A 21,292-nucleotide genomic window follows, 5' to 3' on the forward strand; every position below is an offset into this window, starting at 1 on the left:
GTGGAAATAATGTGTAAATATATTTTGTTTTCTATAAACTTATATCGATAACATTCCAGGTCAGCACAGTCCCACTGGTCAGCTGGATACTCTGGTTCCTGGTGCCAGGAAACTGATTTAAGTAATTTGTGAATGAGACAAAATACCTGTTACCATTCGTTCTCATTCACCAATTACGCATTGACTACCATGAGTTCAACCATGGAACTAAAACCCATCCAATTGTAGTTCCATGGTATACTCATTACTATCAGCTGGCAATTTAAACTGAAATTGTGATCGGCTACGTATAATATTCCAGAAATAAATAACATTAGCTTTCTCGCTATTATTAACAGTTTCCCACTTTGAACAATCCAAAATATGCGAGATGAGTGTGAATAGCCAAATACTGTTTCGTTGCCGAAATAGCTCAGTTGGGAGAGCGTTAGACTGAAGATCTAAAGGTCCCTGGTTCAATACCCCGGCGGGTTCGCACGAACCTGACAGAACTGTCCCGGGTTTCGGCAGATTATACTTTTTTACTCTTTTCTCCTGATTTGTTTAATTAACTGTTTCATTAATTAAGTTTAAATACTAGTAGTGTATGCATATTTATAATATGTTTATCAAAGTTACTGGTTTGACGACAAAGAGACTTGTGTACGGCGTATACGTCCAAAAAATATCAGATCACCAAAAAAACGAATAACACTATTACCCAAAAACAAATCGTGATACAAATGTTAGGAACGCTTAGAGATACTGGAGAGTATTAACCAAAGCGGCCAAAATACGGCGTTTTACCGAGGGTTGGTATCAGAGTATTCCAAAAGGCAGTTTTGCGTAGATGGTAATACATGTATATTCTCATTGTGGAAATAATGTGTAAATATATTTTGTTTTCTATAAACTTATATCGATAACATTCCAGGTCAGCATAGTCCCACTGGTCAGCTGGATACTCTGGTTCCTGGTGCCAGGAAACTGATTTACGTAATTTGTGAATGAGACAAAACACCTGTTACCATTCGTTCTCATTCACCAATTACGCATTGACTACCATGAGTTCAACCATGGAACTAAAACCCATCCAATTGTAGTTCCATGGTATACTCATTACTATCAGCTGGCAATTTAAACTGAAATTGTGATCGGCTACGTATAATATTCCAGAAATAAATAACATTAGCTTTCTCGCTATTATTAACAGTTTCCCACTTTGAACAATCCAAAATATGCGAGATGAGTGTGAATAGCCAATTACTGTTTCGTTGCCGAAAAAGCTCAGTTGGGAGAGCGTTAGACTGAAGATCTAAAGGTCCCTGGTTCAATACCCCGGCGGGTTCGCACGAACCTGACAGAACAGTCCCGGGTTTCGGCAGATTATACTTTTTTACTCTTTTCTCCTGATTTTTTTAATTAACTCTTTCAATAGTTATGTTTAAATACTAGTAGTGTATGCATATTTATAATATGTTTATCAAAGTTACTGGTTTGACGACAAAGAGACTTGTGTACGGCGTATACGTCCAAAAAATATCAGATCACCAAAAAAACGAATAACACTATTACCCAAAAACAAATCGTGATACAAATGTTAGGAACGCTTAGAGATACTGGAGAGTACTAACCAAAGCGGCCAAAATACGGCGTTTTACCGAGGGTTGGTATCAGAGTATTCCAAAAGGCAGTTTTGCGTAGATGGTAATACATGTACATTCTCATTGTGGAAATAATGTGTAAATATATTTTGTTTTCTATAAACTTATATCGATAACATTCCAGGTCAGCATAGTCCCACTGGTCAGCTGGATACTCTGGTTCCTGGTGCCAGGAAACTGATTTACGTAATTTGTGAATGAGACAAAACACCTGTTACCATTCGTTCTCATTCACCAATTACGCATTGACTACCATGAGTTCAACCATGGAACTAAAATCCATCCAATTGTAGTTCCATGGTATACTCATTACTATCAGCTGGCAATTTAAACTGAAATTGTGATCGGCTACGTATAATATTCCAGAAATAAATAACATTAGCTTTCTCGCTATTATTAACAGTTTCCCACTTTGAACAATCCAAAATATGCGAGATGAGTGTGAATAGCCAAATACTGTTTCGTGCCGAAATAGCTCAGTTGGGAGAGCGTTAGACTGAAGATCTAAAGGTCCCTGGTTCAATACCCCGGCGGGTTCGCACGAACCTGACAGAACTGTCCCGGATTTCGGCAGATTATACTTTTTTACTCTTTTCTCCTGATTTGTTTAATTAACTGTTTCAATAGTTAAGTTTAAATACTAGTAGTGTATGCATATTTATAATATGTTTATCAAAGTTACTGGTTTGACGACAAAGAGACTTGTGTACGGCGTATACGTCCAAAAAATATCAGATCACCAAAAAAACGAATAACACTATTACCCAAAAACAAATCGTGATACAAATGTTAGGAACATTTAGAGATACTGGAGAGTACTAACCAAAGCGGCCAAAATACGGCGTTTTACCGAGGGTTGGTATCAGAGTATTCCAAAAGGCAGTTTTGCGTAGATGGTAATACATGTACATTCTCATTGTGGAAATAATGTGTAAATATATTTTGTTTTCTATAAACTTATATCGATAACATTCCAGGTCAGCATAGTCCCACTGGTCAGCTGGATACTCTGGTTCCTGGTGCCAGGAAACTGATTTACGTAATTTGTGAATGAGACAAAACACCTGTTACCATTCGTTCTCATTCACCAATTACGCATTGACTACCATGAGTTCAACCATGGAACTAAAATCCATCCAATTGTAGTTCCATGGTATACTCATTACTATCAGCTGGCAATTTAAACTGAAATTGTGATCGGCTACGTATAATATTCCAGAAATAAATAACATTAGCTTTCTCGCTATTATTAACAGTTTCCCACTTTGAACAATCCAAAATATGCGAGATGAGTGTGAATAGCCAAATACTGTTTCGTGCCGAAATAGCTCAGTTGGGAGAGCGTTAGACTGAAGATCTAAAGGTCCCTGGTTCAATACCCCGGCGGGTTCGCACGAACCTGACAGAACTGTCCCGGATTTCGGCAGATTATACTTTTTTACTCTTTTCTCCTGATTTGTTTAATTAACTGTTTCAATAGTTAAGTTTAAATACTAGTAGTGTATGCATATTTATAATATGTTTATCAAAGTTACTGGTTTGACGACAAAGAGACTTGTGTACGGCGTATACGTCCAAAAAATATCAGATCACCAAAAAAACGAATAACACTATTACCCAAAAACAAATCGTGATACAAATGTTAGGAACATTTAGAGATACTGGAGAGTACTAACCAAAGCGGCCAAAATACGGCGTTTTACCGAGGGTTGATATCAGAGTATTCCAAAAGGCAGTTTTGCGTAGACGGTAATACATGTATATTCTCATTGTGGAAATAATGTGTAAATATATTTTGTTTTCTATAAACTTATATCGATAACATTCCAGGTCAGCACAGTCCCACTGGTCAGCTGGATACTCTGGTTCCTGGTGCCAGGAAACTGATTTACGTAATTTGTGAATGAGACAAAACACCTGTTACCATTCGTTCTCATTCACCAATTACGCATTGACTACCATGAGTTCAACCATGGAACTAAAACCCATCCAATTGTAGTTCCATGGTATACTCATTACTATCAGCTGGCAATTTAAACTGAAATTGTGATCGGCTACGTATAATATTCCAGAAATAAATAACATTAGCTTTCTCGCTATTATTAACAGTTTCCCACTTTGAACAATCCAAAATATGCGAGATGAGTGTGAATAGCCAAACACTGTTTAGTTGCCGAAATAGCTCAGTTGGGAGAGCGTTAGACTGAAGATCTAAAGGTCCCTGGTTCAATACCCCGGCGGGTTCAACGAGCCTGACACAACTGTCCCGGGTTTCGGCAGTTTATACTTTTTTACTCTTTTCTCCTGATTTTTTTAATTAACTGTTTCAATAGTTATGTTTAAATACTAGTAGTGTATGCATATGTATAATATGTTTATCAAAGTTACTGATTTGACGACAAAGAGACTTGTGTACGGCGTATACGTCCAAAAAAATATCAGATCACCAAAAAAACGAATAACACTATTACCCAAAAACAAATCGTGATACAAATGTTAGGAACGTTTAGAGATACTGGAGAGTACTAACCAAAGCGGCCAAAATACGACGTTTTACCGAGGGTTGGTATCAGAGTATTCCAAAAGGCAGTTTTGCGTAGACGGTAATACATGTATATTCTCATTGTGGAAATAATGTGTAAATATATTTTGTTTTCTATAAACTTATATCGATAACATTCCAGGTCAGCATAGTCCCACTGGTCAGCTGGATACTCTGGTTCCTTGTGCCAGGAAACTGATTTACGTAATTTGTGAATGAGACAAAACACCTGTTACCATTCGTTCTCATTCACCAATTACGCATTGACTACCATGAGTTCAACCATGGAACTAAAACCCATCCAATTGTAGTTCCATGGTATACTCATTACTATCAGCTAGCAATTTAAACTGAAATTGTGATCGGCTACGTGTAATATTCCAGAAATAAATAACATTAGCTTTCTCGCTATTATTAACAGTTTCCCACTTTGAACAATCCAAAATATGCGAGATGAGTGTGAATAGCCAAATACTGTTTCGTTGCCGAAATAGCTCAGTTGCGACAGCGTTAGACTGAATATCTAAAGGTCCCTGGTTCAATACCTCGGCGGGTTCGCACGAGCCTGACAGAACTGTCCCGGGTTTCGGCAGATTATACTTTTTTACTCTTTTCTCCTGATTTTTTTAATTAACTCTTTCAATAGTTATGTTTAAATACCAGTAGTGTATGCATATGTATAATATGTTTATCAAAGTTACTGGTTTGACGACAAAGATACTTGTGTACGGCGTATACGTCCAAAAAATATCAGATCACCAAAAAAACGAATAACACTATTACCCAAAAACAAATCGTGATACAAATGTTAGGAACGTTTAGAGATACTGGAGAGTACTAACCAAAGCGGCCAAAATACGACGTTTTACCGAGGGTTGGTATCAGAGTATTCCAAAAGGCAGTTTTGCGTAGACGGTAATACATGTATATTCTCATTGTGGAAATAATGTGTAAATATATTTTGTTTTCTATAAACTTATATCGATAACATTCCAGGTCAGCATAGTCCCACTGGTCAGCTGGATACTCTGGTTCCTGGTGCCAGGAAACTGATTTACGTAATTTGTGAATGAGACAAAACACCTGTTACCATTCGTTCTCATTCACCAATTACGCATTGACTACCATGAGTTCAACCATGGAACTAAAACCCATCCAATTGTAGTTCCATGGTATACTCATTACTATCAGATGGCAATTTAAACTGAAATTGTGATCGGCTACGTATAATATTCCAGAAATAAATAACATTAGCTTTCTCGCTATTATTAACAGTTTCCCACTTTGAACAATCCAAAATATGCGAGATGAGTGTGAATAGCCAAATACTGTTTCGTTGCCGAAATAGCTCAGTTGCGACAGCGTTAGACTGAATATCTAAAGGTCCCTGGTTCAATACCTCGGTGGGTTCGCACGAGCCTGACAGAACTGTCCCGGGTTTCGGCAGATTATTCTTTTTTACTCTTTTCTCCTGATTTTTTTAATTAACTGTTTCAATAGTTAAGTTTAAATACTAGTAGTGTATGCATATGTATAATATGTTTATCAAAGTTACTGGTTTGACGACAAAGAGACTTGTGTACGGCGTATACGTCCAAAAAATATCAGATCACCAAAAAAACGAATAACACTATTACCCAAAAACAAATCGTAATACAAATGTTAGGAATGTTTAGAGATACTGGAGAGTACTAACCAAAGCGGCCAAAATACGGCGTTTTACGGAGGGTTGGTATCAGAGTATTCCAAAGGGCAGTTTTGCGTAGACGGTAATACATGTATATTCTCATTGTGGAAATAATGTGTAAATATATTTTGTTTTCTATAAACTTATATCGATAACATTCCAGGTCAGCATAGTCCCACTGGTCAGCTGGATACTCTGGTTCCTGGTGCCAGGAAACTGATTTACGTAATTTGTGAATGAGACAAAACACCTGTTACAATTCGTTCTCATTCACCAATTACGCATTGACTACCATGAGTTCAACCATGGAACTAAAACCCATCCAATTGTAGTTCCATGGTATACTCATTACTATCAGCTGGCAATTTAAACTGAAATTGTGATCGGCTACGTATAATATTCCAGAAATAAATAACATTAGCTTTCTCGCTATTATTAACCGTTTCCCACTTTGAACAATCCAAAATATGCGAGATGAGTGTGAATAGCCAGATATTGTTTCGTTGCCGAAATAGCTCAGTTGGGAGAGCGTTAGACTGAAGATCTAAAGTTTCCTGGTTCAATACCCCGGCGGGTTCGCACGAGCCTGACGGAACTGTCTCGGGTTTTGGCAGATGATATTTTTTTACTCTTTTCTCCTGATTTTTTTAATTAACTCTTTCAATAGTTATGTTTAAATACTAGTAGTGTATGCATATGTATAATATGTTTATCAAAGTTACTGGTTTGACGACAAAGAGACTTGTGTACGGCGTATACGTCCAAAAAATATCAGATCACCAAAAAAACGAATAACACTATTACCCAAAAACAAATCGTAATACAAATGTTAGGAACGTTTACAGATACTGGAGAGTACTAACCAAAGCGGCCAAAATACGGCGTTTTACCGAGGGTTGGTATCAGAGTATTCCAAAAGGCAGTTTTGCGTAGACGGTAATACATGTATATTCTCATTGTGGAAATAATGTGTAAATATATTTTGTTTTCTATAAACTTATATCGATAACATTCCAGGTCAGCATAGTCCCATTGGTCAGCTGGATACTCTGGTTCCTGGTGCCAGGAAACTGATTTACGTAATTTGTGAATGAGACAAAACACCTGTTACCATTCGTTCTCATTCACCAATTACGCATTGACTACCATGAGTTCAACCATGGAACTAAATCCCATCCAATTGTAGTTCCATGGTATACTCATTACTATCAGCTGGCAATTTAAACTGAAATTGTGATCGGCTACGTATAATATTCCAGAAATAAATAACATTAGCGTTCTTGCTATTATTAACCGTTTCCCACTTTGAACAATCCAAAATATGCGAGATGAGTGTGAATAGCCAGATATCGTTTCGTTGCCGAAAAAGCTCAGTTGGGAGAGCGTTAGACTGAAGATCTAAAGGTCCCTGGTTCAATACCCCGGCGGGTTCAACGAGCCTGACACAACTGTCCCGGGTTTCGGCAGTTTATACTTTTTTACTCTTTTCTCCTGATTTTTTTAATTAACTGTTTCAATAGTTATGTTTAAATACCAGTAGTGTATGCATATGTATAATATGTTTATCAAAGTTACTGGTTTGACGACAAAGATACTTGTGTACGGCGTATACGTCCAAAAAATATCAGATCACCAAAAAAACGAATAACACTATTACCCAAAAACAAATCGTAATACAAATGTTAGGAACGTTTACAGATACTGGAGAGTACTAACCAAAGCGGCCAAAATACGGCGTTTTACCGAGGGTTGGTATCAGAGTATTCCAAAAGGCAGTTTTGCGTAGACGGTAATACATGTATATTCTCATTGTGGAAATAATGTGTAAATATATTTTGTTTTCTATAAACTTATATCGATAACATTCCAGGTCAGCATAGTCCCATTGGTCAGCTGGATACTCTGGTTCCTGGTGCCAGGAAACTGATTTACGTAATTTGTGAATGAGACAAAACACCTGTTACCATTCGTTCTCATTCACCAATTACGCATTGACTACCATGAGTTCAACCATGGAACTAAATCCCATCCAATTGTAGTTCCATGGTATACTCATTACTATCAGCTGGCAATTTAAACTGAAATTGTGATCGGCTACGTATAATATTCCAGAAATAAATAACATTAGCGTTCTTGCTATTATTAACCGTTTCCCACTTTGAACAATCCAAAATATGCGAGATGAGTGTGAATAGCCAGATATCGTTTCGTTGCCGAAAAAGCTCAGTTGGGAGAGCGTTAGACTGAAGATCTAAAGGTCCCTGGTTCAATACCCCGGCGGGTTCAACGAGCCTGACACAACTGTCCCGGGTTTCGGCAGTTTATACTTTTTTACTCTTTTCTCCTGATTTTTTTAATTAACTGTTTCAATAGTTATGTTTAAATACCAGTAGTGTATGCATATGTATAATATGTTTATCAAAGTTACTGGTTTGACGACAAAGATACTTGTGTACGGCGTATACGTCCAAAAAATATCAGATCACCAAAAAAACGAATAACACTATTACCCAAAAACAAATCGTGATACAAATGTTAGGAACGTTTAGAGATACTGGAGAGTACTAACCAAAGCGGCCAAAATACGACGTTTTACAGAGGGTTGGTATCAGAGTATTCCAAAAGGCAGTTTTGCGTAGACGGTAATACATGTATATTCTCATTGTGGAAATAATGTGTAAATATATTTTGTTTTCTATAAACTTATATCGATAACATTCCAGGTCAGCATAGTCCCACAGGTCAGCTGGATACTCTGGTTCCTGGTGCCAGGAAACTGATTTACGTAATTTGTGAATGAGACAAAACACCTGTTACCATTCGTTCTCATTCACCAATTACGCATTGACTACCATGAGTTCAACCATGGAACTAAAACCCATCCAATTGTAGTTCCATGGTATACTCATTACTATCAGCTGGCAATTTAAACTGAAATTGTGATCGGCTACGTATAATATTCCAGAAATAAATAACATTAGCTTTCTCGCTATTATTAACAGTTTCCCACTTTGAACAATCCAAAATATGCGAGATGAGTGTGAATAGCCAAATACTGTTTCGTTGCCGAAATAGATCAGTTGGGAGAGCGTTAGACTGAAGATCTAAAGGTCCCTGGTTCAATACCTCGGCGGGTTCGCGCGAGCCTGACAGAACTGTCCCGGGTTTCGGCAGATTATATTTTTTTACTCTTTTCTCCTGATTTTTTTAATTAACTCTTTCAATAGTTATGTTTAAATACTAGTAGTGTATGCATATGTATAATATGTTTATCAAAGTTACTGGTTTGACGACAAAGAGACTTGTGTACGGCGTATACGTCCAAAAAATATCAGATCACCAAAAAAACGAATAACACTATTACCCAAAAACAAATCGTAATACAAATGTTAGGAACGTTTAGAGATACTGGAGAGTACTAACCAAAGCGGCCAAAATACGGCGTTTTACCGAGGGTTGATATCAGAGTATTCCAAAAGGCAGTTTTGCGTAGACGGTAATACATGTATATTCTCATTGTGGAAATAATGTGTAAATATATTTTGTTTTCTATAAACTTATATCGATAACATTCCAGGTCAGCACAGTCCCACTGGTCAGCTGGATACTCTGGTTCCTGGTGCCAGGAAACTGATTTACGTAATTTGTGAATGAGACAAAACACCTGTTACCATTCGTTCTCATTCAACAATTACGCATTGACTACCATGAGTTCAACCATGGAACTAAAACCCATCCAATTGTAGTTCCATGGTATACTCATTACTATCAGCTGGCAATTTAAACTGAAATTGTGATCGGCTACGTATAATATTCCAGAAATAAATAGCATTAGCTTTCTCGCTATTATTAACAGTTTCCCACTTTGAACAATCCAAAATATGCGAGATGAGTGTGAATAGCCAAATACTGTTTCGTTGCCGAAATAGCGCAGTTCGGAGAGCGTTAGACTGAAGATCTAAAGGTCCCTGGTTCAATACCCCGGCGGGTTCGCACGAGCCTGACAGAACTGTCCCGGGTTTCGGCAGATTATATTTTTTTACTCTTTTCTCCTGATTTTTTTAATTAACTCTTTCAATAGTTATGTTTAAATACTAGTAGTGTATGCATATGTATAATATGTTTATCAAAGTTACTGGTTTGACGACAAAGAGACTTGTGTACGGCGTATACGTCCAAAAAATATCAGATCACCAAAAAAACGAATAACACTATTACCCAAAAACAAATCGTAATACAAATGTTAGGAACGTTTAGAGATACTGGAGAGTACTAACCAAAGCGGCCAAAATACGGCGTTTTACCGAGGGTTGGTATCAGAGTATTCCAAAAGGCAGTTTTGCGTAGACGGTAATACATGTATATTCTCATTGTGGAAATAATGTGTAAATATATTTTGTTTTCTGTAAACTTATATCGATAACATTCCAGGTCAGCACAGTCCCACTGGTCAGCTGGATACTCTGGTTCCTGGTGCCAGGAAACTGATTTACGTAATTTGTGAATAAGACAAAACACCTGTTACCATTCGTTCTCATTCAACAATTACGCATTGACTACCATGAGTGCAACCATGGAACTAAAACCCATCTAATTGTAGTTCCATGGTATACTCATTACTATCAGCTGGCAATTTAAACTGAAATTGTGATCGGCTACGTATAATATTCCAGAAATAAATAGCATTAGCTTTCTCGCTATTATTAACAGTTTCCCACTTTGAACAATCCAAAATATGCGAGATGAGTGAGAATAGCCAAATACTGCCTCGTTGCCGAAATAGCTCAGTTGGGAGAGCGTTAGACTGAAGATTTAAAGGTCCCTGGTTCAATAACCCGGCGGGTTCGCACGAGCCTGACAGAACTGTCCCGGGTTTCGGCAGATTATATTTTTTTTACTCTTTTCTCCTGATTTTTTTAATTAACTCTTTCAATAGTTATGTTTAAATACTAGTAGTGTATGCATATGTATAATATGTTTATCAAAGTTACTGGTTTGACGACAAAGAGACTTGTGTACGGCGTATACGTCCAAAAAATATCAGATCACCAAAAAAACGAATAACACTATTACCCAAAAACAAATCGTGATACAAATGTTAGGAACGTTTAGAGATACTGGAGAGTACTAACCAAAGCGGCCAAAATACGGCGTTTTACCGAGGGTTGATATCAGAGTATTCCAAAAGGCAGTTTTGCGTAGACGGTAATACATGTATATTCTCATTGTGGAAATAATGTGTAAATATATTTTGTTTTCTATAAACTTATATCGATAACATTCCAGGTCAGCATAGTCCCACTGGTCAGCTGGATACTCTGGTTCCTGGTGCCAGGAAACTGATTTACGTAATTTGTGAATGAGACAAAACACCTGTTACCATTCGTTCTCATTCACCAATTACGCATTGACTACCATGAGTTCAACCATGGAACTAAAACCCATCCAATTGTAGTTCCATGGTATACTCATTACTATCAGCTGGCAATTTAAACTGAAATTGTGATCGGCTACGTATAATATTCCAGAAATAAATAACATTAGCTTTCTCGCTATTATTAACAGTTTCCCACTTTGAACAATCCAAAATATGCGAGATGAGTGTGAATAGCCAAATACTGTTTCGTTGCCGAAATAGCTCAGTTGGGAGAGCGTTAGACTGAAGATCTAAAGGTCCCTGGTTCAATACCCCGGCGGGTTCGCACGAACCTGACAGAACTGTCTCGGGTTTCGGCAGATTATACTTTTTTACTCTTTTCTCCTGATTTGTTTAATTAACTGTTTCAATAGTTAAGTTTAAATACTAGTAGTGTATGCATATTTATAATATGTTTATCAAAGTTACTGGTTTGACGACAAAGAGACTTGTGTACGGCGTATACGTCCAAAAAATATCAGATCACCAAAAAAACGAATAACACTATTACCCAAAAACAAATCGTGATACAAATGTTAGGAACATTTAGAGATACTGGAGAGTACTAACCAAAGCGGCCAAAATACGGCGTTTTACCGAGGGTTGGTATCAGAGTATTCCAAAAGGCAGTTTTGCGTAGACGGTAATACATGTATATTCTCATTGTGGAAATAATGTGTAAATATATTTTGTTTTCTATAAACTTATATCGATAACATTCCAGGTCAGCACAGTCCCACTGGTCAGCTGGATACTCTGGTTCCTGGTGCCAGGAAACTGATTTACGTAATTTGTGAATGAGACAAAACACCTGTTACCATTCGTTCTCATTCACCAATTACGCATTGACTACCATGAGTTCAACCATGGAACTAAAACCCATCCAATTGTAGTTCCATGGTATACTCATTACTATCAGCTGGCAATTTAAACTGAAATTGTGATCGGCTACGTATAATATTCCAGAAATAAATAACATTAGCTTTCTCGCTATTATTAACAGTTTCCCACTTTGAACAATCCAAAATATGCGAGATGAGTGTGAATAGCCAAACACTGTTTAGTTGCCGAAATAGCTCAGTTGGGAGAGCGTTAGACTGAAGATCTAAAGGTCCCTGGTTCAATACCCCGGCGGGTTCAACGAGCCTGACACAACTGTCCCGGGTTTCGGCAGTTTATACTTTTTTACTCTTTTCTCCTGATTTTTTTAATTAACTGTTTCAATAGTTATGTTTAAATACTAGTAGTGTATGCATATGTATAATATGTTTATCAAAGTTACTGATTTGACGACAAAGAGACTTGTGTACGGCGTATACGTCCAAAAAAATATCAGATCACCAAAAAAACGAATAACACTATTACCCAAAAACAAATCGTGATACAAATGTTAGGAACGTTTAGAGATACTGGAGAGTACTAACCAAAGCGGCCAAAATACGACGTTTTACCGAGGGTTGGTATCAGAGTATTCCAAAAGGCAGTTTTGCGTAGACGGTAATACATGTATATTCTCATTGTGGAAATAATGTGTAAATATATTTTGTTTTCTATAAACTTATATCGATAACATTCCAGGTCAGCATAGTCCCACTGGTCAGCTGGATACTCTGGTTCCTTGTGCCAGGAAACTGATTTACGTAATTTGTGAATGAGACAAAACACCTGTTACCATTCGTTCTCATTCACCAATTACGCATTGACTACCATGAGTTCAACCATGGAACTAAAACCCATCCAATTGTAGTTCCATGGTATACTCATTACTATCAGCTAGCAATTTAAACTGAAATTGTGATCGGCTACGTGTAATATTCCAGAAATAAATAACATTAGCTTTCTCGCTATTATTAACAGTTTCCCACTTTGAACAATCCAAAATATGCGAGATGAGTGTGAATAGCCAAATACTGTTTCGTTGCCGAAATAGCTCAGTTGCGACAGCGTTAGACTGAATATCTAAAGGTCCCTGGTTCAATACCTCGGCGGGTTCGCACGAGCCTGACAGAACTGTCCCGGGTTTCGGCAGATTATACTTTTTTACTCTTTTCTCCTGATTTTTTTAATTAACTCTTTCAATAGTTATGTTTAAATACCAGTAGTGTATGCATATGTATAATATGTTTATCAAAGTTACTGGTTTGACGACAAAGATACTTGTGTACGGCGTATACGTCCAAAAAATATCAGATCACCAAAAAAACGAATAACACTATTACCCAAAAACAAATCGTGATACAAATGTTAGGAACGTTTAGAGATACTGGAGAGTACTAACCAAAGCGGCCAAAATACGACGTTTTACCGAGGGTTGGTATCAGAGTATTCCAAAAGGCAGTTTTGCGTAGACGGTAATACATGTATATTCTCATTGTGGAAATAATGTGTAAATATATTTTGTTTTCTATAAACTTATATCGATAACATTCCAGGTCAGCATAGTCCCACTGGTCAGCTGGATACTCTGGTTCCTGGTGCCAGGAAACTGATTTACGTAATTTGTGAATGAGACAAAACACCTGTTACCATTCGTTCTCATTCACCAATTACGCATTGACTACCATGAGTTCAACCATGGAACTAAAACCCATCCAATTGTAGTTCCATGGTATACTCATTACTATCAGATGGCAATTTAAACTGAAATTGTGATCGGCTACGTATAATATTCCAGAAATAAATAACATTAGCTTTCTCGCTATTATTAACCGTTTCCCACTTTGAACAATCCAAAATATGCGAGATGAGTGTGAATAGCCAGATATTGTTTCGTTGCCGAAATAGCTCAGTTGGGAGAGCGTTAGACTGAAGATCTAAAGTTTCCTGGTTCAATACCCCGGCGGGTTCGCACGAGCCTGACGGAACTGTCTCGGGTTTTGGCAGATGATATTTTTTTACTCTTTTCTCCTGATTTTTTTAATTAACTCTTTCAATAGTTATGTTTAAATACTAGTAGTGTATGCATATGTATAATATGTTTATCAAAGTTACTGGTTTGACGACAAAGAGACTTGTGTACGGCGTATACGTCCAAAAAATATCAGATCACCAAAAAAACGAATAACACTATTACCCAAAAACAAATCGTAATACAAATGTTAGGAACGTTTACAGATACTGGAGAGTACTAACCAAAGCGGCCAAAATACGGCGTTTTACCGAGGGTTGGTATCAGAGTATTCCAAAAGGCAGTTTTGCGTAGACGGTAATACATGTATATTCTCATTGTGGAAATAATGTGTAAATATATTTTGTTTTCTATAAACTTATATCGATAACATTCCAGGTCAGCATAGTCCCATTGGTCAGCTGGATACTCTGGTTCCTGGTGCCAGGAAACTGATTTACGTAATTTGTGAATGAGACAAAACACCTGTTACCATTCGTTCTCATTCACCAATTACGCATTGACTACCATGAGTTCAACCATGGAACTAAATCCCATCCAATTGTAGTTCCATGGTATACTCATTACTATCAGCTGGCAATTTAAACTGAAATTGTGATCGGCTACGTATAATATTCCAGAAATAAATAACATTAGCGTTCTTGCTATTATTAACCGTTTCCCACTTTGAACAATCCAAAATATGCGAGATGAGTGTGAATAGCCAGATATCGTTTCGTTGCCGAAAAAGCTCAGTTGGGAGAGCGTTAGACTGAAGATCTAAAGGTCCCTGGTTCAATACCCCGGCGGGTTCAACGAGCCTGACACAACTGTCCCGGGTTTCGGCAGTTTATACTTTTTTACTCTTTTCTCCTGATTTTTTTAATTAACTGTTTCAATAGTTATGTTTAAATACCAGTAGTGTATGCATATGTATAATATGTTTATCAAAGTTACTGGTTTGACGACAAAGATACTTGTGTACGGCGTATACGTCCAAAAAATATCAGATCACCAAAAAAACGAATAACACTATTACCCAAAAACAAATCGTAATACAAATGTTAGGAACGTTTACAGATACTGGAGAGTACTAACCAAAGCGGCCAAAATACGGCGTTTTACCGAGGGTTGGTATCAGAGTATTCCAAAAGGCAGTTTTGCGTAGACGGTAATACATGTATATTCTCATTGTGGAAATAATGTGTAAATATATTTTGTTTTCTATAAACTTATATCGATAACATTCCAGGTCAGCATAGTCCCATTGGTCAGCTGGATACTCTGGTTCCTGGTGCCAGGAAACTGATTTACGTAATTTGTGAATGAGACAAAACACCTGTTACCATTCGTTCTCATTCACCAATTACGCATTGACTACCATGAGTTCAACCATGGAACTAAATCCCATCCAATTGTAGTTCCATGGTATACTCATTACTATCAGCTGGCAATTTAAACTGAAATTGTGATCGGCTACGTATAATATTCCAGAAATAAATAACATTAGCGTTCTTGCTATTATTAACCGTTTCCCACTTTGAACAATCCAAAATATGCGAGATGAGTGTGAATAGCCAGATATCGTTTCGTTGCCGAAAAAGCTCAGTTGGGAGAGCGTTAGACTGAAGATCTAAAGGTCCCTGGTTCAATACCCCGGCGGGTTCAACGAGCCTGACACAACTGTCCCGGGTTTCGGCAGTTTATACTTTTTTACTCTTTTCTCCTGATTTTTTTAATTAACTGTTTCAATAGTTATGTTTAAATACCAGTAGTGTATGCATATGTATAATATGTTTATCAAAGTTACTGGTTTGACGACAAAGATACTTGTGTACGGCGTATACGTCCAAAAAATATCAGATCACCAAAAAAACGAATAACACTATTACCCAAAAACAAATCGTGATACAAATGTTAGGAACGTTTAGAGATACTGGAGAGTACTAACCAAAGCGGCCAAAATACGACGTTTTACAGAGGGTTGGTATCAGAGTATTCCAAAAGGCAGTTTTGCGTAGACGGTAATACATGTATATTCTCATTGTGGAAATAATGTGTAAATATATTTTGTTTTCTATAAACTTATATCGATAACATTCCAGGTCAGCATAGTCCCACAGGTCAGCTGGATACTCTGGTTCCTGGTGCCAGGAAACTGATTTACGTAATTTGTGAATGAGACAAAACACCTGTTACCATTCGTTCTCATTCACCAATTACGCATTGACTACCATGAGTTCAACCATGGAACTAAAACCCATCCAATTGTAGTTCCATGGTATACTCATTACTATCAGCTGGCAATTTAAACTGAAATTGTGATCGGCTACGTATAATATTCCAGAAATAAATAACATTAGCTTTCTCGCTATTATTAACAGTTTCCCACTTTGAACAATCCAAAATATGCGAGATGAGTGTGAATAGCCAAATACTGTTTCGTTGCCGAAATAGCTCAGTTGCGACAGCGTTAGACTGAATATCTAAAGGTCCCTGGTTCAATACCTCGGTGGGTTCGCACGAGCCTGACAGAACTGTCCCGGGTTTCGGCAGATTATTCTTTTTTACTCTTTTCTCCTGATTTTTTTTATTTACTGTTTCAATAGTTAAGTTTAAATACTAGTAGTGTATGCATATGTATAATATGTTTATCAAAGTTACTGGTTTGACGACAAAGAGACTTGTGTACGGCGTATACGTCCAAAAAATATCAGATCACCAAAAAAACGAATAACACTATTACCCAAAAACAAATCGTAATACAAATGTTAGGAATGTTTAGAGATACTGGAGAGTACTAACCAAAGCGGCCAAAATACGGCGTTTTACGGAGGGTTGGTATCAGAGTATTCCAAAAGGCAGTTTTGCGTAGACGGTAATACATGTATATTCTCATTGTGGAAATAATGTGTAAATATATTTTGTTTTCTATAAACTTATATCGATAACATTCCAGGTCAGCATAGTCCCACTGGTCAGCTGGATACTCTGGTTCCTGGTGCCAGGAAACTGATTTACGTAAGTTGTGAATGAGACAAAACACCTGTTACCATTCGTTCTCATTCACCAATTACGCATTGACTACCATGAGTTCAACCATGGAACTAAAACCCATCCAATTGTAGTTCCATGGTATACTCATTACTATCAGCTGGCAATTTAAACTGAAATTGTGATCGGCTACGTATAATATTCCAGAAATAAATAACATTGGCTTTCTCGCTATTATTAACCGTTTCCCACTTTGAACAATCCAAAATATGCGAGATGAGTGTGAATAGCCAGATATTGTTTCGTTGCCGAAATAGCTCAGTTGGGAGAGCGTTAGACTGAAGATCTAAAGGTCCCTGGTTCAATACCCCGACGGGTTCGCACGAGCCTGACAGAACTGTCCCGGGTTTCGGCAGTTTATACTTCTTTACTCTTTTCTCCGGATTTTTTTAATTAACTCTTTCAATAGTTATGTTTAAATACTAGTAGTGTATGCATATGTATAATATGTTTATCAAAGTTACTGGTTTGACGACAAAGAGACTTGTGTACGGCGTATACGTCCAAAAAATATCAGATCACCAAAAAAACGAATAACACTATTACCCAAAAACAAATCGTAATACAAATGTTAGGAACGTTTAGAGATACTGGAGACTACTAACCAAAGCGGCCAAAATACGGCGTTTCACCGAGGGTTGGTATCAGAGTATTCCAAAAGGCAGTTTTGCGTAGACGGTAATACATGTATATTCTCATTGTGGAAATAATGTGTAAATATATTTTGTTTTCTATAAACTTATATCGATAACATTCCAGGTCAGCATAGTCCCACTGGTCAGCTGGATACTCTGGTTCCTGGTGCCAGGAAACTGATTTACGTAAGTTGTGAATGAGACAAAACACCTGTTACCATTCGTTCTCATTCACCAATTACGCATTGACTACCATGAGTTCAACCATGGAACTAAAACCCATCCAATTGTAGTTCCATGGTATACTCATTACTATCAGCTGGCAATTTAAACTGAAATTGTGATCGGCTACGTATAATATTCCAGAAATAAATAACATTGGCTTTCTCGCTATTATTAACCTTTTCCCACTTTGAACAATCCAAAATATGCGAGATGAGTGTGAATAGCCAGATATTGTTTCGTTGCCGAAATAGCTCAGTTGGGAGAGCGTTAGACTGAAGATCTAAAGGTCCCTGGTTCAATACCCCGACGGGTTCGCACGAGCCTGACAGAACTGTCCCGGGTTTCGGCAGTTTATACTTTTTTACTCTTTTCTCCGGATTTTTTTAATTAACTCTTTCAATAGTTATGTTTAAATACTAGTAGTGTATGCATATGTATAATATGTTTATCAAAGTTACTGGTTTGACGACAAAGAGACTTGTGTACGGCGTATACGTCCAAAAAATATCAGATCACCAAAAAAACGAATAACACTATTACCCAAAAACAAATCGTAATACAAATGTTAGGAACGTTTAGAGATACTGTAGACTACTAACCAAAGCGGCCAAAATACGGCGTTTCACCGAGGGTTGGTATCAGAGTATTCCAAAAGGCAGTTTTGCGTAGACGGTAATACATGTATATTCTCATTGTGGAAATAATGTGTAAATATATTTTGTTTTCTATAAACTTATATCGATAACATTCCAGGTCAGCATAGTCCCACTGGTCAGCTGGATACTCTGGTTCTGCTTCTGTGATTTACGTAATTTGTGAATGAGACAAAACACTTTGTACCATTCGTTCTCATTCACCAATTACGCATTGACTACCATGAGTTCAACCATGGAACTAAAACCCATCCAATTGTAGTTCCATGGTATACTCATTACTATCAGCTGGCAATTTAAACTGAAATTGTGATCGGCTACGTATAATATTCCAGAAATAAATAACATTAGCTTTCTCGCTATTATTAACCGTTTCCCACTTTGAACAATCCAAAATATGCGAGATGAGTGTGAATAGCCAGATATTGTTTCGTTGCCGAAATAGCTCAGTTGGGAGAGCGTTAGACTGAAGATCTAAAGGTCCCTGGTTCAATACCCCGGCGGGTTCGCACGAGCCTGACAGAACTGTCCCGGGTTTTGGCAGTTTATACTTTTTTACTCTTTTCTCCTGATTTTTTTAATTAACTCTTTCAATAGTTATGTTTAAATACTAGTAGTGTATGCATATGTATAATATGTTTATCAAAGTTACTGGTTTGACGACAAAGAGACTTGTGTACGGCGTATACGTCCAAAAAATATCAGATCACCAAAAAAACGAATAACACTATTACCCAAAAACAAATCGTAATACAAATGTTAGGAACGTTTAGAGATACTGGAGACTACTAACCAAAGCGGCCAAAATACGGCGTTTCACCGAGGGTTGGTATCAGAGTATTCCAAAAGGCAGTTTTGCGTAGACGGTAATACATGTATATTCTCATTGTGGAAATAATGTGTAAATATATTTTGTTTTCTATAAACTTATATCGATAACATTCCAGGTCAGCATAGTCCCACTGGTCAGCTGGATACTCTGGTTCTGCTTCTGTGATTTACGTAATTTGTGAATGAGACAAAACACCTTGTACCATTCGTTCTCATTCACCAATTACGCATTGACTACCATGAGTTCAACCATGGAACTAAATCCCATCCAATTGTAGTTCCATGGTATACTCATTACTATCAGCTGGCAATTTAAACTGAAATTGTGATCGGCTACGTATAATATTCCCGAAATAAATAACATTAGCTTCCTCGCTATTATTAACCGTTTCCCACTTTGAACAATCCAAAATATGCGTGATGAGTGTGAATAGCCAAATACTGTTTCGTTGCCGAAATAGCTCAGTTGGGAGAGCGTTAGACTGAAGATCTAAAGGACCCTGGTTCAATACCCCGGCGGGTTCGCACGAGCCTGACTGAACTGTCATGGGTTTCGGCAGATCCTTTTTTGTTACTCTTTTTCCCTTAGCTCTTTTTAACTATTTAAGATAAGTTTCTTTTTCCCACTTTGAACATCACTCAGAAACTGCGTTAAACATAATATGCAGCTTATCCCCACTTTCTGCTGCCAACAAAACATCGCCAGGATATAGAAGTATACTGAAATTCATTAAACCTTCATTACAAAGAAAGCCACCAAATTGTGTTCCTTAACATGCGCAGTAAAATCTTTAATAAGTATAGAAAACAGAGTTGGAGACAAAACGTCTAGTTGCCTAACTCCACAATTAGTTTCGAACCAGCCAGTGCAATGCGTGCCATTGTTGATCAGTACATAGATATGATTGCGTGACAGTCAAAGGCATTTTTCGTGTTAATAAGAGCGGCAGACTTTGATAACCATGTCTCAATTCTATTTTCTTAATACAGTAGTAAGAAAAATGTGTCATCAGAACATGCCATATTTTTTCTAAAACCATTTTGCTCATTTACAAGTAAATTATTACAGCAAAGGAAATTTACAAGTATATTGTTGAGAATGACACTATATACGTTGCCCACCGCCGACAGTAAACTAATGTAACTGCTGTTAACTACTAGGACCCTGCGATCGCTCCTTGTTTTCTTTGGGATTTGGGAAATAATAGCCTTCATATTGGACCACAGAGAGTGGATCTGTTCACGGTAAAAAATACATCTGTAAAATTGAGCGGGTTTGCACAGACCAAATAGTTTTTAATACTTCATTTGGCAAACCATCTATTCCAACTGCCTTGTCAGTTTGTTTTCCTAGCTTATTTATATTGTCCCAGAATGCATTGGGATTGTCATTAGAACTGCTTTCTGTGTATTCCTACTATATACAGTCCTTTTCTATATTCACTTTCATACTATATATATATACATTTTTGTTTTCCATTTTTAGAGCAAGACGATTTAAAAAATAATTTGTCCAAATTTCAGAATGATTTTCGATTTTTTAACCACTTACCAGTACCTTTAACACAAATACGGAGATTGTGTTGCAGGTTTATATATTTCATTAAAATAAACTTCACAAAACTTGACATGCGTAATATCAAGAAGTTTCTGGGACGATATATTTTGTTCTAATTGCTGCATTGATTCCAACAATGTCTGACGACAGGTTTCCGGTGA

The sequence above is a fragment of the Saccoglossus kowalevskii genome, chromosome 14 (assembly GCF_978046115.1).
Source record: "Saccoglossus kowalevskii chromosome 14, keSacKowa6.1, whole genome shotgun sequence".
NCBI classification, from domain to species: domain Eukaryota; kingdom Metazoa; phylum Hemichordata; class Enteropneusta; family Harrimaniidae; genus Saccoglossus; species Saccoglossus kowalevskii.